General features: G+C 41.9%; 1 protein-coding gene across 5 annotated transcripts in view; it reads right to left on the bottom strand.

Annotated features, from left to right (window-relative positions):
- SUPT3H (SPT3 homolog, SAGA and STAGA complex component) overlaps positions 1-24,885 on the bottom strand; it is a 335,908-nt gene that overhangs the window by 182,986 nt on the left and 128,037 nt on the right. Inside the window, exon 2 of one of the 5 annotated variants that reach the window (XM_072143737.1) lies at positions 17,313-17,462. The exons of the other annotated variants lie outside the window; for them this stretch is intronic. The gene's annotated coding sequence lies outside the window, so the exon portion shown is untranslated. The remainder of the gene's footprint in view (positions 1-17,312; positions 17,463-24,885) is intronic. 5 annotated transcript variants of the gene reach the window in all.

The raw sequence follows: 24,885 nt of genomic DNA, 5'->3' as shown, positions 1-24,885 counted from the left end.
AACACCTTCGTTATGATGTACTGGCCCTTTAAATAGTTTGAATCAGCTCATTGCACCCTATTAGGGGGCAGCTGGGAGAAGACAATAGTGGGGCAGAGCAAGGATGCCACCGATATTACAAAATGAAGGTCAGGGTGACGGAATAAAGGACGGAATTCATTCTAGAACCTTCTTAGTCAATGTAATATAATATGGCAAGAGTGATTGATAATCATAGATATGACTTTACGACGCTCCCTCTATTGAATACACAACCAGTCAGCATTTATGGGAAAGTTGGGGTTTTAGAAGTACAATACCAGACACAGCACTAAAACACGAATGGTGCCCCTACAAAAGATCAGCTTAGTTTCTACAATCTTCGTTCATTCCTCTTTAACACTTCAAAGATTTTAAGGGATCGCACATGACTTACCGTAATAATAATAATAATTCTTTATTTATATAGCGCACACAGATTACGCAGCGCTGCACAAGCATGTCAAATTGGTCCCTGTCCCCATGGGGCTCACAATCTAAACAACCTAACAGTATGTTTTTGAAGTGTGGGAGGAAACCAGAGGACCCGGAGGAAACCCACGCAAACACGGAGAGAACATACAAACTCTTTGCAGATGTTGACCTCTATTATCACGAGAGATGACATTTACTGCAATATATTACCCGCACAAGGAAAGGCAATAAACACTAACACTGCCAGAAGTGAGGAAACCTATATCCGAATCATATGGTACACGACGTTCCGGTACATCTTACACAGAGTGCCATCTCGGGGGGGACGGCAGATGTTGTGAGTAAACAGGTCGCATAAAACTCTTAAAACAAGAACATGTCCTTCCGAACTGTAGGTGTCATGCCCAATAAATCAAAAGTTTACAACCTCCCTCCGTATTCTTCATCTGACTATTCTCCGGATGCATGTAAAAGACTAAAAAAAACACCAGCAATGCAAAAATAGGAGTACAATAATAAAATAAAAGAAAAAGCACCTAAAAATCTCATTTTTTTTTTAAACAGGTTTGCAGAATAAAAGATGAAAAACACAAGAATCGTCCGAGTTTCTGCCGTTCTAGCAAAATTAAGAATGCAAAATTCCAAATATTATTTTAGCTGTCGAGAACAAGGTTTTTGCATGTGTAAGTATATTATCACGGGTTTTCCCCGCTGCTTGTAATTTAGGATGTGTAAGGCAACGGGCTCGGAAAGCAACCTGTCTACTTCTTTTAAGCCCATAGCAAAGAGAAATGAAAGAGACAAAATGAGGTGAGAGGAAAGTAAGAAAAACAAAGAAACGGGCAAAGCAAATAGATGACAATGGCGGGTAACGCTCCGGCAGCCGGTAGATGGTCCGTGTATAAATAGGGATATTCCGGGGTCTCAGCGGAGAATAAATTAAAGCTAAATTAAACCTTTCAGGAAGGTGACAAGGACATCTGTGCGACACCTCAGCTCTGGTATCAGCCAAAACTTTTTATCTCTTTGCACTGCTCCTCCGCTCCAAGTGATAACTGCAGCCGGTGCAGTTGATCCGTGGTTGAGTTTCTCAAACTTTGTACAAGTACAACAGTAAAAATCTCTGATGAATCCTGATGACACCTGCAATACAGGCGGTCCCCTACTTAAGAACACCTGACTTACAGATGACCCCTAGTTACAAACAGACCTCTGGATTTTGGTAATTTACTGTACTTAAAGGGGTATTCTCGTCTGGGCATTCACATTCAGTTTGATGAATCTGCCATATATAAACATTTCTTCAATTAGATGTTATTAAAAAATATGTTCCTGTGTGAAGATAATTTCTCATAAATGTAGTCCCTTAGAAACGAGATGGCTTCCTCGGATACGGCCACGTCTGTTGGAGGGATTGCACAAAGAAACAAAAGGTTTTTGTATATGACATGTCCGGGATTTACTACATGTCGCCTATATGTCGCCACAGCTGTCCTGTGGCAATGATTGCTGAATGCTGGAGGTCAGGCAGGGCTCTATAGCGCATGTCTGGCCACCGCTGCCAGAGTGTGACGTGGTCGTAACCGAGGAAGTCATCTCGTTTCTAAGGGACAGAATGACTACATTTATGAGAAATTATCTTCACACAGGAACATTTTTTTTAATAACATTCAATTGAAGAAATGTTTATAAATGGAAGATTAGTGAAACTGAATGTGAATGCCCAGACGAGAATACCCCTTTAAGTCCCAGGCTACAATAATCAGCTGTAACAGTTATCAGAGGTGTCTTTAATGAAGATTTATTGTTAATCCTGCTTCTTATGACAATCCAATATTTTTAAAATCCCAGAGACAAAAAAATTTTGACTGGGGCTACAATAATAAAGTATACAGTTCCGAATTACATACAAACTTAACTTAGGAACAAACCTACAGAACCGATCTTGTATGTAACCCGGGGACTGCCTGTACATGGATTCCGCTGGAGACTGTGATATGGGCACTTACATTGTTGTTTAGGGGCACTTGACTAAAGGTGCAATTGAGAAGAATGTTAAAATAATAGGGTAGAAACTGGTTACGACAGAACTCGGTCGTAATTTGCGCAAAAAAAAAAATGTCTACACCACATTTATCAAGGGTTTTTGTGTTCTGCTACAACTAGTATGAAAAAGGGTATGAAAAGGGGGAGTGGCTTCAAAAGGGAAAAAAAAGGTCTGTGCACCAAAAATGGCGCTGACCGGACAGAATTTTGTCCCAGTTTGCTGGTGTAAAATAAGCCAACTTAAAGGAAGTGCTAAGTACGACAAGTTTATCATCCTGCATCAGACTCTAGTGAATATGTTAATCTTCTGCAGCATAAGACTTTCTAGTCTAACTATCTGTATTACCTTATGACCCTTTTGCCCCAATGGGACTAAAGCATGTGTGTACAGAGTTGTCCTTGTCCATCATACAGTAAGGAATACCTCCCAGTTTTTTCATCAACTATTAAAATGGTTGGCCACTGACATAAAAACTTTTCTTGGGTATTTACAAAACCCGAATGGGGTCACCCATATAGTACTTAAACTAGTTAGGCTTTTGTAAAGCTGCTGGCATCGGTGTATCAGGTGCCCATCGGGCATCAGGACTCTGTGCTTCCCCTTCGTAAGCAGTGTAGGAGGGGTGTGCCAATGACATCCGTATGTCTCTCCAATCACTGATAAGGGAATGGTTATAATAGAAGGGGGCGTGTAGACAGTAATGTCTGCATACCCCCTCCGTCCACCCAAAGGCAGCAGGACTCAGGACATCAGAGGAAATCTTGAGTCCTGCAGGGCTTTTCCCCTTCTCCCCCGACAGTTTGTTAATTGTAACTGGGCCATATATTTTAGTGTCGATCTCTGAATCTGAAGTCCACTTTCAGCTCCTGTAAGACTTTACTTGTGTGAGTCATTACTACTCTCACTGCACAGAGCTTCTACGCAATCTGATCCCTCTGCAAACTTCTGTCTTGCTGTTAGCAAGAGAGAATTCAGCAGATGTCAGCAGAAAACAGACTCGATTGGATTGAAGTTGCCAGATTATTTTATTCAAGAGAAGATAGGCTGTCCCAGTTACTGGATAGAAATTACTAGTCGTCTCTTCCTAGTGAAAACAGATGCAAAGTCAGATGAGCCCCGTGTTTACGTATGGTGGACTTCCAGCTAAGCAAGATATTTGATGTAATGAGGAGAACAAGGGTGCTGTAGACCAAACCTCCGCAAAAATAAGTAGATCACAGTTGTTTCTAAACTAATCTAAATTAATCAGTTGCAAATTTTAAAAGCTCATGTCACCTGCAGCGCTCCCGCAGGAGAAATGGGGTATTACATTATTTTCATTGTAAACAATGACACAAGGTCCTCCACATTTTATTTATGTGCCAGGGAAACTAAAATATAAAGCTCCTGAACAATGTACGCAGAGTTCCTTAATAAGAGGCTTGAAAACGTGTTTTGTAAACTAGACAACCCCTTTAAATAATCATTTCATCAAGCCCTGTAGTTCTATTAACACAACTAAATCAGCATCTTTTTTTTTTCCCCCCGTGACATTCAGTCTGGCCAAAAAATGCAACCTTCTCTTCCACAATGAGGTGTTAGAAAAATAGGGAACTACCAGGAAGCGTCCAGTCACAACGTTCCAGAGCGAATAAGGGTTGTTTTGACAAATATTTAATGGTTTCATAAAGTCACCCAACTTTGTCAGTCACTAATTTTTCCCCTCCCGAGTCGTATATCCTAAATGTTATTAGTGTAATTTAAACCCCTAATGCTTTAAATCCCACCCTCTGCTTTCGTCTAAACACCGGGGGTCTTTAAAAAAAAATCCCTTTATTAATGCCTAAATGGCCAACAATGTCACTACCAATTTAGCTGCACAATATCCACGTTCAGCAGATGAAATATTTTTAGTAGTCGTTCTTGGCTCTCGCATAAAAGCCCAAACACAGGGAGGGACAGATCCTGAATAAACTAACACAGCGCACACTTGTTTTGGACACCAGTATTAGCCCAATATTAAATGTTTTTCTTTGCTTATTTTAGGCTGTAGCTTGTTACACCTTCTGTCACTGGGCGATGACAAATTTACTCAACCCGTCCATGTCGGCCTCAGAACGTTGCGCGCCGACCACATCAGTCGCTCGGATGTGAAAGGAACCGGCCTTGTTCTGCACAACTTCTAATTAATCTGCCCATGTTATATTGGTTGAGGTTTTTTATGTTTCCTTAGGTACACACGTATCACGTATGTTCTGGCGACTAATGAGAATTGTCCTGCTTTTTAGAAGTTTTTTTTTTCTAACATCGGAATCTAAGGCTCGTTTCAGAGTTCTGTTTTCCCGGTAAACTACAAGTCTGTTTCCAGTGTTAATGTTTGGAGGCTATAATTTATTGATGGGTGAGAAGTTACCATTGACGCCAAGTCAAGGGTACCAAGGTCAAAGTTGCCATGTTAAAATAATTTACCTCTTTAGTTTGTCCCAACATGATTGTAAAACCAACTGATTGAAAAAGTTCCCTCTTCACAGTATCACTTACAATACCGCAGTTACCAAGCATATTGGGAGTAGTTTTTCTAGATGAAATGCACCCTTTATAGTTTCCACGCCTGGACATAATAATAATCTTTATTTATATAGCGCCAACAAATTCTGCAGTGCTTTATAAATCATGATAGACACAGTGCACCAGTCTTTTACAACCAACAGATGCCCCTTATTCACCCCACCCTCAGGAATTCTCTTCAGCGAGTCACACAGCCAACGTCTTCCTCATTCCTGAAGGTGGTGGGGTTAAGCAAGAGGCGCAGCGGAGCAGGAAGGACATGCATATGGTAGACTCAGCTCACAGGAAAGATGATGATTGGACTCACATGGAGTCATTTGTATAGATAGTGAGTTTACTTTATGAACAGACTGTGGACTTTACAGGAATGGGGGGGGGGGGTATAGGGATAGTTCTGTTGTATGTAGTTTTTAAAAGATATGTTTTGTTATCCGACAGGTTCCCTTTAAATGGCAAGCAGAAATGTTATAAATTAAAAAGCTTTGGTTCTACTTTGCAATCTCTTCGTTGGAACCCTTGACATGAAACCTTGCAAGGGAGAAAAATGGCGATATCCATTCATATAAGCTTTATTCATCTCTGCTCGGTACGACACTACAATGAAAGAGAACCAACATTATATGGACTCTTTATTTCAGGCTTAGTGATTTTGGTCTACAAAATGGTCAATATGCCGATCTCGACACTGGCACACATTGGATAAAGCGGTGACGCATTGGTTCTGAAATGAGGAGGAAGAATGTATCGCTTCTTTTTAATTTACAAAGACCCCCTGGGGATTTACAATGTTCACAGAAATCCCCTTTAACACCATAAGACCTTTTCACCATACCAGGACTCTACACCAAGGTATAACATAAGGATTTTATAGGAGTCAATGGGGCACATTTACTTACCCGTCCGGAAAGGTTCCCAAAAGTGCATTGTCTGACGACAATACCCTGTGCCGTGATTCACTAATATCGTGGGCCCGATATCCTGCATCTGTCGCTTCCCCACTCAGGTCCGCCGGAGTTCTCCATCTTCTTCCTGGTGCATGTAAGTGCATTAGATGCGACACAATTTTAATCTTAAATCCCGCGCTCAGTCCGATTCAGTCGGATCGTCCGAAGGCCGCCCCCCCCTGATTTCTGCCACATGGAAGCAGCACAGCCGCACCACAATCCTATCGCGGGCGACACATTCCCCTTCTAAATAGCTGTCACAGCGGCGCAAGCCCCAATGTGTCAATGCGGTTCTATACTGGCAGAAACTTACCAATAAAGTAAAAACCAACTAAAATGTAGACCTCCTAGTAATAATCCAATTGCATTTCTATCCAAGGTTTATAAACAGTACAATTTCCCTACTTTCAGTAAAGTATCTGTGCCGAAGCAGATCTCCAAGTTAAGATATTAGGAGAAAGATAATAATAATGAAAGATGTATTATTTGGGATGGACCCTATATGCATATTCTAAAGAGAAAAATCTAGCAAATTTCTGATTTCTAAACACAACAGCTCAATATCAGAGGAGGAAGTTGAAGGGTGTAACAAAGGATGAGATGGGTTTTAACTACTTCTGTCATTACCGCAGTAACAAAGGCCGTGTTTAGCGGAAACATTCAGATTTCAATACAAAAACTCCATCTGAAGACATGGGAAATGCCTGGGTTTTCAGTAACTCTCCAAAAATAATCTGGTCGTAAAAGTCATTTCCCAACAAACTAGAATGTGCACCATCAGCTTCCGGGTATACATTAAATGCCACCACAAGCCTCTGGACATCCTCTCCCTCATGGGCCGCAGTGCAATCAAAATAGGGAAATGATATCAGAAAACATAGGAGCTGTCCCAGATGGAAGACGGAGGTAAAATCTGTTTAATACAGACAAGTATGTGTTATCCTATCAGCTTCTACCATGACCATCAAGCAGAACTTTCTCACTTTTTGTTCTGTACATATAAGGGTATGAATACACGGAGCAGCCGTGACGCGGTTGTGAGTCGGCCAGCGCATAAATTAAGGAATTCTGACTATAAATCAAAACGTAAACTATTATTAAGTGATAGTTTCATGTTAATGGTACATGAAATGGTCACAAAAAAACGCATCGCTACAGCTGAAGGGAGATTTGCCTAATTAAACAGCTGTTAACACCTGCGTTTACAAAACGGCTGTGTTAACCGCGATGTTAATGCATGTGTTAACAATGCGTTAACACTTGTGTTTTGTAAACGCAAGCGTTAACAGCTGTTTAATTGGGCAAATCTCCCTTCAGCTGTAGCGATGCGTTTTTAATCGCATGCAGTAAACGCGACGTGTGACCGTGCCCTAAGTCTGCAGTGAGAATACCTTTCAAGCTGAGAAAAAACTCCAGCACTTGCAACAACTTAAAGGGGTATTCCAGGAATCAGCATAATTTATATACAAATGGTTCCTTAAAATATAAGCTAATATGTAATTAGTTATTTAAAATTTTGCTCCCGTTAGCAGAAAATGCTGATGACATACAATGTAATGGAGAATTAAAATGCTACTGGCCCTTTAATCGGTCCGTTAATTTCCTCCGCACGGTCCGTTGCAGAGCAGACACAGGACAGAAGATGGCCGCTGGTCACATGTCCACATCATATGTCCTGCAGCTGCCTGGGCAGGTCATGTGATCACCACTACGTTTGGCTGTAGTCGGTTGGTTGCAGTGCATCCAGTATGGCCTGTGTTGTGGTGATGGCAGTTACACATCATTACTATGGTAACAGAGCAAGAAAACCTGTTACATCATCACTAGGAGCAGAGCATAAGAGGGAGGAGGAGTTACCGAGAACTAAAGGATCTTGGGACTTGCAGTATCCAGTGGTGGCCATCTTGGTGATAACTTTAGAGAGGCCATAAAATTTTGTGAAGCATAAAATCAAACTATTTAAGCTCCAATTTGTGACTAATGACACTGATTTTTGTTACATTCATTTATTTATAGCATCATGGGTTTTTGTATCAGACGTTCATATTTCCAGAATACCCCTTTAACAGATATCATAGTAATTCATCACCTAAAGAGACGACGGTTGTAAACCACAATATATGCTGAGGGCAGCACGGTGGCTCAGTGGGTAGCATTACAATCATGAAGCGCTGGGGACCTGGGTTCATGTCCCAGGGTCAACATCTGCAAAGAGTTTGTATGTTCTCTCTATGGGTTTCCTCCAGGTCCTCCACTTTCCTTCCACCTTCATGAGGCAGGACCCGATGTCCAATAAGACCTCACCTGAGTTCCATATCTACCTGAGACATAACTGTACACCATGTCATGCAGCAATCTTATTTTTTATCTGGGTGCAATTTTTTTTTTTTTAACGCATGGAGACAGTAAAAGGAAAAATAAACTATGCCAAAAAATTTTGGACATCCTTGCAAAGAATGACATGGAACCACCTTTCCTTGCACATGGATGTAAAGTGTCGTGATGAGAGGAACAAAACCTGCAATGTTTGGGCTCACCCCCAGCCATTAACACGCATGAACGGTGCCTATGGTGTAAACTCTTTATATACAGGCATCACGTGCACAACGCCATTATTCGAAGGATTGCCCATTCGTGTAATTTCATCCTCAAGCCACCAGCATACAGAAGGTAACACCAATTGCATCAATCACGGTTGTTACTGGCTGGGGGGTGGGTGAACCCGAAAATTGGGGGAGATTTATCAGAAGAGTCTGAACTGAGAAAAACTTATTTTATAAACTACTACTGGAAAATAAAATCTAAGCTCTAATTGGTTGTCATGAGCAACTAGAACAATCTTGCTCCCAGACACCTTTGATAAATCTGCCCCACTGCGTTTGGCTATGATCGTTACCAGTAGAGTTGAATGCTAGGCGTCTGCCGAACCTGAACCTTAATGGGTCCGCTCATCTCATCAAAAAGTTTTCATAGTATTCTGAAGGTTTGTTAATCTTGTCCGAGGATTGTGCATTAGTGAATAGGGCTGAGCTGTATCACCAGTCACAGGGCAGAAGGACAAAACTTCTCTATTTCCAGGCCGGGGTTATCTTAAACAAACTGCAAATATGATGAAAATTGTAAAAATGAAAAGTGCTCTGTTCTGATATGACCTACAAGTGTCATTTCCAATTCTCGACATTCTTTGCTTAATCATTTTTCTGACTAAGCACTTAAGGCTCCTTCACAATCACCCAGTGTATTTCTAGAGTTTATTTATACAATCTACGCCTGATACATTCCTACTGCACATTTGCAAAAGATGAATGTTTTTTTTTCGACAGTGTCGGTGATTTGCTGTGACATTAACCAGCACACGGCGAGGTCTACAAAGAGAAAAGGTTCGGGAGGGGAATCCCCCAGATTCCTGGATCGAGTTGCGGCACAAAGCTGTCCGGAGCTCGACTTTCAATCACTGCAGAGGAACTGCATGTTACGTGTGGTTATAGAAATCCACACATCAATCCTTTTAGACCTGAGCCACCAGATGGTTTTCACTTTGACCCTGGCAAGCTCCATGGTTCAGCCACAACTAAAGAGGTTAGTCTAAAATTACATAACAAGCTCAAGGTACTTGGCAACGGAGATGACCTATCTAGGCTTAACATTGCAAAAAATATATATGATATAGACGTGAAGTATGGAGCAAAGCAATCACGGGTACCCCGCGCCATCAGCTGACGGGTGACCACATGAAAGGCAAGAATACATTCAATGGATCTAGGAATGTTCAGCGACCAGTAACTGGTCCAAATGTTAAAAATGGGAAGCCAAGGATTGTCTCTATATAAAAAACGGTTACGAACAGGATAATTATACAACGTCTTATACAGAAAGTGCTTAATTCAGCACAAGTGAATATGTAATGGTAAGGACAACCTCTCTTCTAGTCACTTCTGCTCGTGACCGTCTTAACTGTGTGAGGGACCGATAATGGAGATATAAGTGAGGTTCTATTTACACCCCCTTTTTATTTTTATTTGGCACTGGGAAAGTGATTGGTGCACATGCCAAATGTACCTATAGCGCCCAATTTAGCAAGCATATGTCTATCGAGATTGTCGTGTTTCGGCATGTATTGGGATTGTATGTGTCATCATATGTACAGAAAGTGTTGGTATTTCTTTTTTATTCAACTTACTAGACTTTAAAGAAGATACCTTGCTAGGATTGCGAGCAAAGGCTTGAACACTACTACATCCAGTGTATACGGTATGTTGGGAGGATTTCCTGATGTATACCATTGCATATGCCATTATATAGACATCTGTAGTAGTGGAGTATAATATAGATGGTTTGGGAGTAGCCCAGGGCCCAAGCCTTCTAGGGGGCCTGTGGACAGTGAAACCACCCACCAAATTTTACACTGAGAAGAACCTTCACCCATGAAAATACTTGTACGCCTCTTCATGCTCTCAATACACATGTACACAAGAGTCATTTCACCTCTGAAGGTCCTAGAAATGCAGAGTGAAAGCAGGCAGAAGGGCTATAATATTCATGCATCCCAGGACCCACGGCACTCTTAGAGGGGCCTAACTTGCTGATCGTGGGAGTCCAGAGATAAGCAGCAGGGACATGTGTGGCCATCTTCTCTGCTTATCTCGAGTAGCGTCATGGGGTGCAACGAGGGTACCCTTGACCCCATCGGACCCCCCATTCTCTTGATCTCCGAGATGAGATCCCGACTAATCAGCACGTTAGGTTATAGGGCCAAATTAGATTTTTGGGAAAACCCCTATAATCCTCCACCGGACATCGGCTGCACTTATGTATAGAGTTAAAATACATAAAATGTACTCTATGTCTCCATTTGACTAAGAGGAAACTTGATCTTTGCAGGTAGGTGAAATCCTAAAAAAAAATTTGAGGTTTCCAAAGGTAGACCTCATATATTTTGTGCACAAATGATGATGCTGAAGACGATGAAGCATCTATAGGGGATCAAAATCTGCATTCTAAAGTCTCATTGCTTATTGTGAGTTTCCCTAAAATGTGGGTGGAGAACATTTATGGTTGAATACAGGCCCGGCGCCAGCACCCGGCCAACCCAGGCAAGTGCCGGGGCCCCAGGGTACTGGAGGGGCCCACTCGGGCCCCCGGATCAATTGTACCAGTGTCACTATAAGACACTGGTACAATTGATCACCATCCGGATCGATCACTTTTCTGCCTCTATGCTGCGCTGGTCGGGAGCGCAGCATAGAGGCAGAATCTAAAACTCACCTGTCCCGGTTCCCACGATGCGGCGCTCCGCAGGGTATGCGACGGCTCTAAAGCCGGCGCACATGATGTCGTCATCGGATCACGTGTGCCGGCTTCAGAGCCGGCGCGTACGGGAGGCCCAGTCCGAAGACAGCTGCAGGCGCTGCTCCGGGGGAACCAGGAAAGGTGAATTCTTTATTCTTTCCTGGAGGGGAGTCAGTGTGTCCTTGGGGGGCGGGGGGGTCAGTGTGTCAGCGGGGGGGGGGGGGGGGTCAGTGTGTCCACAGGGGGTGGGGGGAGGGGGGGTTCAATGTGTCTGGAGAGGGAGGAGGGGGTCATTGTGTCAGCAGGGGGGGTTCAGTGTGTCCGCAGGGGAGGGGAGGGGGGATCAGTGTGTCCCCGGGGTCAGTGTGTCCGCAGGGGTAAGTTGGGGGGGGCAGTGTTTCCGAAGGGGAGGGGGGGGGGTCAGTGTGCCTGGAGGGGAAGGGGGGGTGGTCAGTGTGTTCGCAGGTGGAAGGGGGGTAGTCAGTGTGTCCGCAGGTGGAAGGGGGGTAGTCAGTGTGTCCGCAGGGGGAGGGCAGGGCCGGCGCTATGGGTAGGCAAAGGTGGCAATTGCCCAGGGCCCCTGGGAGAAAGGGGAGAATCTCTTCTTTCAAATGAATCTTGAATTTTGTTTCTAGGTGCTATGGATCCAGAGATATTCAGGTTTCAAGTGAGAATATCAGGTGCCATTTTTATATATAAAAATCACTCCCAATGGCAGTTTAACAGTTAATATCTCCGTTTTCCTACATTTTAGAAACACATATTTAGATTCATATAAAAGAGGAGACTCTCTTCTTTCATAGGAAAAAAGAAGTGAGGTTCTATGTGTCACAGAGCCAGAGATACAGCTCCCTGAAATTAACCCACCCCCCAATCCAGATTCTTAGCCATCAGGCTACAGGGAGAATTTGCTGCACACAGGAGCTGCTGCACCTCACAGATAATGGAAATATTCACTTTATATGTTACTACATTTTGAGAGGGATAATATTAACTAATATTCATGTTTTTAACCCTTCTCTATGCACACACTTTGGGCCACATGTATCAATCGTTTTTTTTCTGTTGTTTTTGCGCCTTTTCATTCAGGCGCACCGTTTTTGTGCCATTTTTGAGACTAAACGCCAAACTAGCTGCGCAGCAAAAATAACCAGCTTTCCCTCATTTATCCTAGCAATCCAGATGTTTTGCTGCGCCTAATGACATTCATCACTTGCGACTTTTCATTTAGGTGCAAAAACGGGCGCAAAAACACTCCAGCCCGAAGCTGGCGTTAACTGAGAAGAAAGCACAGAGCCCCTTTGCAGAAGAGCTCATTTCTAGCAGCAAAGCTCATCCAGACACTGCAGACACTAGAACAGATCATACAGACATGAGATACTCTGCAGACAGGAGCTGCAGACTCTTTTTAGAGTTCATCATGTTCATTTACAAAACATTCTGCAGAATCCTCAGCTCAAAGCAAGAGAGAAGAGAACGTTACAGAATGTTGCACATAGTACAGACAAGTGTCCCCCATGTAATTCTGCACAGTATCACCAGTGTGTCTGAGGGGGATACTGTGCAGAATTACAGGGGTGCAGCAGGAGACCAGCACTGGGGGATCCCCTCCAGGAGAAGCCACTGCTGAGGAGGTCACTGGGTGCAGGGTGTCACACACCTGGGTGCTGCTGTGAGTGTTATCTTCATTCTGGGCTGTGGGAGAAGCAGAGAGGAGCTTGTAGCAGGATCACATGTAATTGCCCGAATCTAACATTGCGCCTAAACTTTACTTTTTATTCTGTTTTATTGATATATTTTGCAGGTTGTGACTGTCTAAAAATGTCTAGCTGAAAAGCAGATATCTAGTTATTACAGTTTTAGTGATATTATGTGGATTTATTTATGTGAACATATCATTAGGGCACATTTGTGAACTCTACACATGTCCATCTATTACATGTAGGAGATGTGAAGGTAAACATTTTCTGTTTGGATCAAATTTTTTGCAATCAAAGTCAAATTTTAAGTAGTTTTAATAAAATGTTTCAATTTGAATCAAAATTGCATGAAGGCGCCTATGTCTATAAAATCTTTGATGCAATTTTGAAAATGGGGCAAGTGTCTGCTTTCAGAAAATATCGGTCCCTCTCCCCAATGGGCCTCACAGTTGAATCAACCCACCAGTAATTTTTTGTAGTGTGGGAAGAAACCAGAGGACCCGGAGGAAACCCACGCAGACACAGAGAGAACATACAAAATCTTTGCAGATGTTGACCAGCGCTGTAAGGCTGTAGTGCTAATCACGGAGACACCATACTGCCCATAAATCTCCCTATCATTTATCTATCTCCTATAAAATTCTCCCATATTACAGTTTGTTTTACCATACTAAAGGAGCCTCTTGCTGACTGTGACTGGTCGTAAAATAGTTTTATTTTGGGGCCCCACTTTTAGTTTTGCCCAGGGCCCCACTTTGTCTAGAACCGGCCCTGGGGGAGGGGGCACAGTGTGGCCACTGGAGGGTGGCCCACCGAGGGGCCCACTAAGACTCTGTCGCCCAGGGGCCCACTAAAACCTGGAGCCGGCCCTGGTTGAATGGTAATGCCCTTAAGGCTTCCATTTATGACAAACTCACCAATGGACACTGGTTTTAGAAAGAGCAATACGAAATTCTCCTAGTAGCAGGTTAAAACCTAGAATGGTGAATGTTGAACACTATTGGGTCTTCTATGGAGTCTGTTTATTTACCTAACACAACCGTCTCTAATAAACTGTCAGAACAGATCTTTATATCTTCTCGATTGGTTTACATTTGGTCCAAGATTCTTGTTTAAAGATATACCTTGTTGTCTGTGCAAACTGCCCTCGCTAAAGTAAACGGAGCGTGGAGAAGAGCTGTCTGTGCTCAGGAAAGCGCAGTGGTCGTCTAAAAATGTATCCATGTTATTCTACGTTGAGGTGACAGTTGCAGACAGTCCAGTGTTTATAGAGGGCTAACTTTATCAGAACCATCATATATTAAAGAATTTGAGTCGGAAACTCTCGGTGTGCACAGAGAGATTGCACTATACAAGGATCTGCTGTAATCCTCTGTCATGGTCAAAGTTCCTTCTCGCAAGATTGACAGCTACTCAAGCCAAGAAGTGTTCTAGTAATCATACATAATCTCAGCGGGATGTTGTATTTATAGCTTTTCCACTGGGAAAAATTAAGGTAGATTTCAATTATTGTATCCAAAAAACACATCATTATTCAAAAGGACTGATGGAAGAGGAGATATAAAGAGACCAAAGGAAGATTGACAAGTGAATGAGCACAGAAGAGGAGACGCCAGAAAGGTAAAGATTGAAGATGGAGATAAAGATTAGGAAAGTTTGAAAAAAGTCAAAAGGAATAAAATATGGAAATATTACATTTACTGGACACATAAATCCTTGTTATAAATTGTACAGCCCGTTGTGGATGAAGGCCGAGCATGCTCATCCTGATTAACTGAAACCTCATGCATCGGGACAAGGATACACGTCCTGTGTATCGCGCTGGTGCCAGCAAAGTACCAGTGTGAACTGGTGCAGAAGCCTGGCTGTTATACACAGAAACCTACCACCACGTATCCACCTATTATGGTAAATCCAGTGGTAGGTGCATTTAACAAATGTAAAAATAGCCCTTTTTAGGGCCAATCATTTAGTCCCCACAATCTTTTAGAAAGTTTAATGGCCTAGATATGCAAATTTTCTAAAGAGTCTACTGGGGCGTGGAGTTGACGGAGCGAAGGCTACACGGCGCGGCTACTCCACGCCCCCTCTTTGATTCTCCTACCAGATATCTTCGTCCGTGATATTGGAACCGAGATCGCACAGCGGTTGGCCTGTGTTCTGAGCATGCACAGAACTCAGGCTTTGCGGACGAGTGCTACAAGGAGCTGTGCGCTGAAGATATCTGGTAGGAGAATCAAAAAGGCTGCTGGGCCGTGGAGTTGCCATGCGGCGTAGCCTCAGCTCCAGCCACTCTATGCCCCATTAGCCTCTTTAGAAGATTTGCATATCAAGGCCATCAAACTTTCTAAAAGATTGTAGGGACTAAAGATTGGCCCTAAAAAGGGCTATCCTTATATTCGTTAGATGCACCTACCACCGGATCTACCTTAACTGCCACAAATTAAGGGTGGTGCAACAAATCAAAAGCACCAATTCTCAACATGTTTTTTTTTTCCCTTCGCAAAAACTAAAAATCAAGGGTGATTAGGGCAGCTAAGGAAGGAAAGGCATTAGCTGATCTTGGCCTCTGGGTCCAACAATTACGGGAGCCTATTTAGCCCAGTCTAAGGCTACGTCTAAAAGGATTTAAATAAATGTAAAAAGGTATTGTATGTGTAATATAAAAAAAAATTAAGTTTTATAAAATAATAATGATGATAATAATACACACACCCGAAAACCCATAAGTTATTATATATTGTTTGGAAAAAAAAACTAAGAAGAATTCATTTAGGATTTGTCGCATCGGTAACGATGAAACTGTGGTTATGGTGGTAAGGGCATCGAAAAAAAAATTCATGCCCAATTAGACATTTTAGTGCATTTTTATTTTTCTGTGAATGGGGCTGTATGAGGCTTGTTTTCTGCATACAAAATTGTACTTCCTAGTGTCAGTACAGGAAGTCCCCGGGTTAGCTACGAGAAATTTGGATGCAAGTTGAAACTGTAAATTTTAAAATTGTAGCTCCAGACAAAAAAAATTTTTTACCCCAGTGAAATTGGCCCAAGGATTATCAATAAAGCTTCATTACAGACACTTGATCATTGCAGCCTGGCACTAAAGTAAAGCATCCCGAGAGCATCACTAAAGGTCCCAGTGGGTACAGAGGTCTGAACTGAAAATGTATGTGTCTGGGAAAAGAATGGACCTCGCCTTTGCAGCAAGGATGGTTGTACCGAAGAATGATCTGGAAACTTGCCCTGTGTATGTTCAGTAATTCAGTAATTACTGGGATCTAACGGAAAGGTAAAGACCTGAAAAAATTAGCTGGGTTCAAAAGTTCTACATTTAGGCCTTGGTGCACCAAGTCAGCATGTGTACTATTGGTCGAAGGCTACATTCACACGAACATATGGGGGACGTATATACGGCCGACGTATATACGTCCCCCATACACGGCAATGGGCGCACCGTGCCCTATGAGAGCGGTACAATGCAGTACACGTGCGGCACTGTACCGTTCCGTAGTCGGGAGAAAGATGGGACATCTTTCCCCGGGAATACGGCGCCATGTGCAATGTTCCTCTATGGAGAGGGGTGGGGGTGAGCCGACATGTGCCCTCCGTGCTATGGTACTACGGTACAGCAGGCACAAGATAATGTGAATGTAGCCTTAGGATGTAGAAGAGCTGTAAAGAGCTGTTGCCACACTGGAGGATGTAGGGTAGCCATGAATTAGGTGAGTCAATTGGATATACATTTGTTAAAAAACTAAGCCATAAAATAATTTGGAAGGACATTCCTTTACACTTCGGGAAACACTGGTGCCCATGGTTGTGTATTATATTCTGTGATGTTTGCGGATATAATATCTACGCCAGCCAGAGTCAGAACACCAGCTCGCAAAGTTTGCTCACAAGCTTGTTTTCGGATCACAAAGCCACACATACTGGCATTTATAGTCTGTTTCCAAAATAAAGCTACAGGGCTAAATTCATTAGTCAAAAAATAAACTCATCGGATGACCACCCATCTGTAATCCCAGAATTTGTGGGATCGTCTATTTGTTTTATTTAAAAACGTTACATTTCCCTCCTGTCGGACCGGCCAATTGCTCAGTCGTGTTTAGAATTTTAATAGAAGCGATTTACTTAAGAAAAACCTCAAGCAGTCTTAAGGCTTCACCTTGCCACAAGGATTTTGGGCTTGTTTGTATTTATTTTACGACAAATTATTCTTTTTTTTTTCTCTCTTTACATAACAGAGCACAGTCTTCATACCAAGAAACAGAACATTTTTATAACAATATTATTGATCAAGAATTTCCATTAATTCCCGTAAAGATTTACCTTGGCTAAACGCATCAGTTCCTTTTCAGGTCTATAACTTTTGCCGTTTCATTTCTTACTTTGCTAGTTGATGGGGCTCCAATTTTCGTAATACAGAACTAGGAATCCCTTGTCTACCGTCACACAACCTAAGAGCTAACTCAGCAAATTCTAGAAAGAATAAAAGCCCCAATAAAATAAATGCTATTACTTTTATATAAAACAAACAGTGGATGATAGAACGAAAAAAACAGGAATGGAGTTGGTGAAATTAAAAAGAAAAAAAGTTTGTGTGCTGCAAGTTTAAGGCCTTATTCACACTGCTCGCCTGGAACAGATACTGGGTGTAGCACATGGCCAGTAGGATAAGGGAGGGGGGTAAGCGCTCCTCACCCCACCCCTCTGCAAAAGACAAGCATCCAAATTTAGAGAATTTTATGCAATTTATGATGCAACAACAGGAGTGGTATTAAAAACTGCAAAAAAAGCCTCAATAATTAAAGGGAACCTGTCACCAGGGACCTCATTTTCACTAAAGACAGGTTGCAGAAGCCCATCACACCTACAGTGCAAATATGTCGTTCTGCCTTTAATAAGCATTTCAATTACAGTATAATTGTGTGTTACATTGCACCCTGACAAAATCCTCTGTGTAGTCACAGGGGTTGGTCTTAAGTTTGGATGCATTTTAAAAAACAACATGTGACTTGTCTGTGTTACTCACTCCTCAGATCTTGTCCCCCATCTTTGTGCTCCTGTACAGCTCCTCCCTCTCCCGCTGTTTAGCAGGAGGGAGGAGCTGTACAGGAGCACAAAGGTTTTGTCAGGGTGCAAGGTCAGTTATAACATACATTTATATTGTAATGCAAATGCTTAGAGAAAGCAGAAAGGCTGATTTCCACTGCAGGTGTAATAAGCTTCTTCAACCTGTCTTTATTGGAAGGAGGTCCCTGGTGACAGGTTCCCTTTAACCAGACTCTGAAGACAGCTTAGATGCTTAGTGTCTTTTTTTTTGCTGCAATTCAATTTAATAAACATTAAGTAGCTCCCCCTAGTGGTGGCCCTATACAACCAGTATTTTATTAACCGGTTTGCGCCCGCGGGCCGAGCCCTCTCCATAGCCGGTAAGTCTCTGCTGCATATTGCCAGCACCGATCGCGGGTGTTTTCTTGCAGAAGCTTTGCCGGTGGCTTCAAACAGATGGCGGCGCATGGGCGCCGCCATCTTTCCGAGGATCGCCGCTCCCCGTGACGTCATCGGGGAGCAGCGATCCGTTGCCATGGTAGCTTCGGGTCTCACGAAGACCCGAAGCTACTTCGGGTTAACCCATTCATTACAATGTGCTACCAGCACATTGTAATGTATGAGGAGTAAAATCCCCATATACTGCCATACTGTAGTATGGCAGTATATGGTAGGATCGATCAGACAACCTAGGGTTAAAGTACCCTAGGGAGTCTGAAAAATAGTAAAAATAAAAATAAAAAAAAGTTTAAAAAAAAAAAATTATAATAAAAAAAACTAAAAATTCAAATCACCCCCCTTTCCCTAGGACTGATATAAATATAAATAAACAGTAAAACTCATAAACACATTGGGTATCGCCGCGTCCGAAAATGCCCGATCTATCAAAATATGATAACGGTTTTTCACTGCGTTTAACCCCGTAACGGAAAATCGCGTCCAAAGTCAAAACTGGCACTTTTTTGCCATTTAAAAAAAAATTAAAAATTCTATAAAAAGTGATCAAAAGGTCTTACAGTCCTAAAAATAATATCATTGAAAACATCATCAAAAGTCGCAAAAGATGACACCACCCTCAACTCCATACAATGAAGTATGAAAAAGTTATAAGCACAAGAAGACGGCAAAATAAAAAAAAAATTTTGTTCATGAGGTTTTAATTTTTGTAAATGTATGAAAACATTATAAAACCTATACAAATTTAGTATCCCTGTAATCGTACTGACCCAAAGAATAAATTAGATGCGTCATTTGTGGCATGAAGTGAAAGCCGTAATATCCAAGCCCACAAGAATACGACACAAATGCGTTTTTTCACCATATTCACTGCATTTGGAATTTTTTTCCCGCTTCCCAGTACATGGCATGGAATATTTAATACCATCACTATGAAGTGCAATTTGTTACGCAAAAAACGAGCCGTCACATAGCTTTTTACGTGTAAAAATAAAAAAGTTATAGATTTTTGAAGGTGGGGAGTGAAAAATGGAAATGAAAAAACGGGAAAGGGCCCGGTCCTTAACCGGTTAATAATAGGGGAAAATGCGGTCCTTTGTTGAGTACTAGAACAAGAGTGATCTCTATTTAGTCAAAAGTACACAAAAAGTATGGGTCCCCATCTTACGAGTTAACCTCATCTCAATTTTCAAACCTTTAGAAAGGGTGGGAGAGCACTGAACTTTCTATCCATTGATGGCTCCATTTAACAGCAGCATATTTTATTATTTTCTGTGACTAACAGGACTGACCCTTCCCCATAATATGCCTCTACATTAAAGTTTTATAAGACAACTCCAAGATGACCGAGTGCCAAAATGTGCTTCAGGGTTTGAATCACCTTGTTAAGGAAAATCGACCATTAAAATCCATCATGATAAACCAGAGACATTACTCATAGATCCAGGCACCGGGACTGTGGTAATCTCTTATATTTATTACCGGAGGGTTCCGATAAAGCTAGCAGTTTATCACTGATAAAAATGGGGTAGTGTCAGGAGCTGTTAACTAAAGTGCATTTTTTATGGGTGACAGGTCCTATTAACTATCTTTCTATATAAGGAATAGTATATTTACAGGTGGTCCCCAACTTAAGGACATCCTACTTAAAGGGAACCTACCACCACGAATCTACCTATAAAAGGTAGATCGGGTGGTAGGTGGATCAATAGGACGTGAGGATAGCCCTATTAAGCGCTATTCCTCACGTCCCCACACTATTTCGCTAACTTTTATTAACTCTATAATAGTCAGAGCTGTGCAGGTTCTGCGTTTGCCGGACGAGGGCGCGCAGCTAGAGGAGCTGCGCACCGAAGAATGTGGGTAGGAGGAGTAAAGAGGCTACTGAGGCGTGGAGTAGCCGCGTCGTGTAGCCTCAGCTGCGGCTACTCCACGCCCCAGTAGCCGCATAACAAAATTTACATATTGAGATAATAAAGGGGCTATCCTCACGTCCTAGTGATCCACCTACCACCCAATCTACCTTTATAGGTAGATTCGTAGTGGTAGGTTCCCTTTAAAGACCCCCTGTGACCTCTGGTGAAGTCTTTGGATGTTACTTTACTTCCAGACTGCAATGATCAGCTGTAAGGTGTCTGTAATGAAGCTTTATTGATAATCTTTGGTCCAATTACAGGAAAAAAATGTTGAAACTCCAATTGTCACTGGGACAAATATTTTCTTTGTCTGGAGCTACAATTGAAAAATATACAGTTCTGACTTACATACAAATTCAATTTGCCTGTATATTATTAATTCCTTCATGTTCGTTTTGCAGTTATTACCCCCCTCACCACACACACACTGACTACATATAGTACCGATATGAAAATGTGATAATTGATACTGTGGGGGGCAAGGCGACCTATTAGAGGTTTCACACTGTCATTGGAAGACAATAGCCCTTCATAGATCAAGAATGATTGCAGCTTCTGGTTATAGACAAAACGCTGTCTTCAGAAAAAAAAAAGAACTGCAACCAATCTAAAAATACTGTCCCACAGCTGTTTAAAATTTATTTTTTTTTAGACCATAGCAACACTGTTTGGTTGTTTCCAATTTTTAAAACCACAAATAGTAAAAGTGTACTCAGTCTACTGCAAACACAAATAGCAAATGCACGCTTCAGCACTTTTAAAAGGATATGGAAATTGGCAACAAAAATGCAGTTCATGTCGAAAAATTTACGAGGGCCCTGCCATATTTCGAGAGAAATACAATCAGGTAAAAAATTAGGAAGATCTCTACCAGCTGGGTGGCATTTTTTGTGTTTTTATACTTACATTTTTTTTCCTAACTGAAAGACTCTTATTATACACTTTCTGGCTCCTGATAAAATAGGCCGCTGGTACCTTTTTGCCTCGACCGCAATATTGTAAGGAACGTTTAAACTTCTACAAACATCTTTCACCTTAGATATCCTCTGGAATCACAATGTTACACTCAAAATTCATGAAGACAAGTTACAGAAGCTCCGGTTAAATTAATCTCTTTTAAAGCTTTAAGGTTTGTAGCACAAATTGTGTTTAGTATCACGTTCCATCCCAAACTCCCCAAGCAGAAACTATCCCGTTTACGTAGACGGTCAAAACTTTGCCCATATGTGCAGTGAACGAGCTTATATCTGAAAACACATCCCAGATTTCTTCAGGAAAGACCCCGGGATATTCTACTCCAGCAGCTGAGATGTTGGCTAGATGTTTATCGACCCCCTCCTTACAACCCGGCGTCTGTATCTCCATAGATTTAGCACGCTCACACACACGATCCCAGGTTTTGTGGTTACTACATCTTACCTATAAGCACTGTCCAGCCCCTAGACACTGTTCTGATGTCAAGCCAATGGCGTAAAGGCTTTGAATCACTGTGCTTGCCTCTCCATTTACCTTCTGCCAATTTCTTCTGGGTCCCATTCAAAAATTTTATAGGCTTCTAATGCTAATTCATCGCCCGGCTCATCCTGGACCATCCTAATGCCGTGTTTTGAGACTCATTGCCAATATCGTATTCCAGGAATGGCTAACAGCTAGACTTCCTAAGCTTATAAATCAGAGCTGATGACTTCTTTGACATGTAATAAAGAGAACCTGAGCATCCTGACGAGACTTTACTTCAGTACAGAGGATAACACAATTTGCAGGTTACAAAAAAGACTAAAAAATTAATTGACGTTTTGAAATCTCATCTACAAGGCAACAAGGCAACTAATATGATGTAGTGGTATTGCAGCAATTTATGAAATACTTATCTTTATTTTTTGTAAACGGATCATAAATACTACCTCCAGTCCATATGATTCAATATTCCGAGCCTCATTGTAAAATTGGTTCCCTTTCTAAAGGAAACTTTAGTACATGAACAAATACTCATCTGAATGGCAGACATGATGAGTGTGGCTGGCCATGGCTTTCTCGGCAAAAATCAGCTGTTAGCTGGTAGATGCCAGGACCCAGTCCTACCACTACAATATTTTTGATATATAATTTTGTAGAACATAAAAAATAGTAATATAGTAGAATCTAGAGGTACATTCCCAATTCTACTGGTCACGCAACTGGACCTCTTAGCAGAGACAAGTCTCAAACTACTACGAGCGAATAACAAACCCATTAATGTTTCCTAAATTCTGTCTAGTAAGATAGAAGCCCACTAAGATGCTAAAGATTCAATGTAGAGGGCAGTAGTGAGAGTCACACCAGCTAGATCTCCACCGAGTATCTATGAGACAACTGGGAATTACGAGTCACAAAGTGTCCATTAAAAGTGTTCCTCCTCGAGTATTCACACTGAACTAAGTTTTTTGAGCGGTAAGGTACCAGGGGATGGAGTAAGTGAATGAGACACTTCTGTTTGAAGAATACATTTTTTAGAAAAGGTCAAAATCGGGAAGATTTGAGAGGCTTTTCAATTCAATACATTTCAACATGCTAACAAAACAATTGCTGTGCTGAAATTCACAGAAATCAGAGACAAAATGTGGGGCATTTATCAGGGCTAGTATTTCGTTTCCTGGTGCACAAGCCCTGAGTTAGTAAACGCCAATAATTCTAATTATTTTCCACTTTGCACAGCACCTCTATGTCAAGTGGGCTTCGGGGGGTGTAAAAGGTGGGTGCAGCCAGCAGTGGAACGGGCCAACGCTGGGTGTTCCTGCTACAGGTCTAGCTTGCAAATTTTCATGATTGAAGGTTCATAGGTTACGGCGTAAGGATTGTACAACAACACAAGCCACTCGCCAGAGGCTCCGGCCACTTGGTGTATCCGGCAGCTTCATTATATACCGATACACCAGTGATTAAAAAAAAAAAAAACACTAGGCAGATCATTTCGTGACAGAATATTCAAAAGTAGTCGTGTATCAAATTGCTATTCATTCCATAACACATGTCTGAAAAAGTCCAGCCAAGAGAGATAAGGATGGACACATAAGTGAGCGCCGCAGGATCCGCAGGTCAGTGAGGAGAGGTCCACGTAGCTCGAAGGCGCAATATTCTGTGTAACAAGGAAAAACCTAATAAAGAAAAAGCAGATCTACTCTAATGGGGACACCAACAGCACGGTGAGCAGGGCCATAAACAGAACATGAATAGACCCTGTATTCTCAACACCCCTTTTCACCCCATTAATTGGCCAACAGACATATACATTTATATTCTCACTAGACCGTGTCAGGGAAAAATGGCGTCCAAACTGCCCCTCTATTCAAAGCAGAAATATTTGTACAAAGTACGACTTTTATACCTTATGATATAAAATTCTGTGTACCATGCTTTCTTTCTTTTAGTTTTTTTTACATTCTTGGCTTATGATTTTCTCAGTCAAGGATCATAATCTGCTTGGTATGCAAATTTTATTTTTAGCAGGGCATAGAGGAGGCTATGAAACAACATGGCTGTAAAGCTCTATGCCGGCTCTATTTTTATTCATAAATACTGCTTACCACATTTTCAATCAAGGATGACTTATGCTTGTATATATAGCAGTGATTAATAAAGCCAATGGAGGAGGAGGGTCTAGTTAAGTATAGGGCAATAAAACTCCCATAATACACGTCTCAAAAGACCTACAGCAGAGGATTTCATCAAGTCATCGACAAACCAGGGAAAATTACAACTTCATCATGTTCGTATCTACTGCACTTGGAGCGGGCGATCTACATTCCATAGGGTGTCTCTACCTTTACATAGGGCTGTAAATTATTCCCTTAGCTGTGGGGGTGCATCTACAGAGAACCTAAATAATCCCAGAGAACCTTCTGGCCACCCACCAAGTACAAAACGGTACTAAAGCGTCATACAGTTACACGCAGTGGGGAGACAGGAGTGCCAGAGGGAGCTAAAGGGATCTTCTCCCATATGTTCAGAGGATCGATGGGGTACCAGAGATATAATGTAGAATTATAGTTTAGCAAAATGAAATTACAAAGAAATTAATGAATGGAATAACCATTTAATATGTCACCACATTTGCACATATATTGCCAGCGATAGGTTCCTATAGAACCCTATTAACCAACTGACAGCCATCTTTTAGCTAAAAATTGTTTCCTTTACATCCCCATAAATAAACTTTATCTTATATTCCCTGAAATAAAATGGGTCGTGTCCTGCTCAGACACCCATCCCATCTACACTTCCCATGTACCATGCCTCTTCTGAGCAAGTCACGTGGCCAGTGTGATCTATGGTCCTTTACCCAGTTACATTTGCAATGTCTACCCCATGTATGCATCTGATCACATGAAATCACAACAACCTCCATGGGCCTCTACTCCTCCCCATCCTCCATGGAGGCTGCAGTGTTTTCATGTGATCACATACATACATGGGGTAGACTGTGCAAATGTAACAGGACC

The sequence above is a fragment of the Engystomops pustulosus genome, chromosome 3 (assembly GCF_040894005.1).
Source record: "Engystomops pustulosus chromosome 3, aEngPut4.maternal, whole genome shotgun sequence".
Lineage (NCBI taxonomy): Eukaryota > Metazoa > Chordata > Amphibia > Anura > Leptodactylidae > Engystomops > Engystomops pustulosus.
Note: the sequence above shows the minus strand (reverse complement) of the source record. Positions and strands in the feature narration are given on the sequence as shown.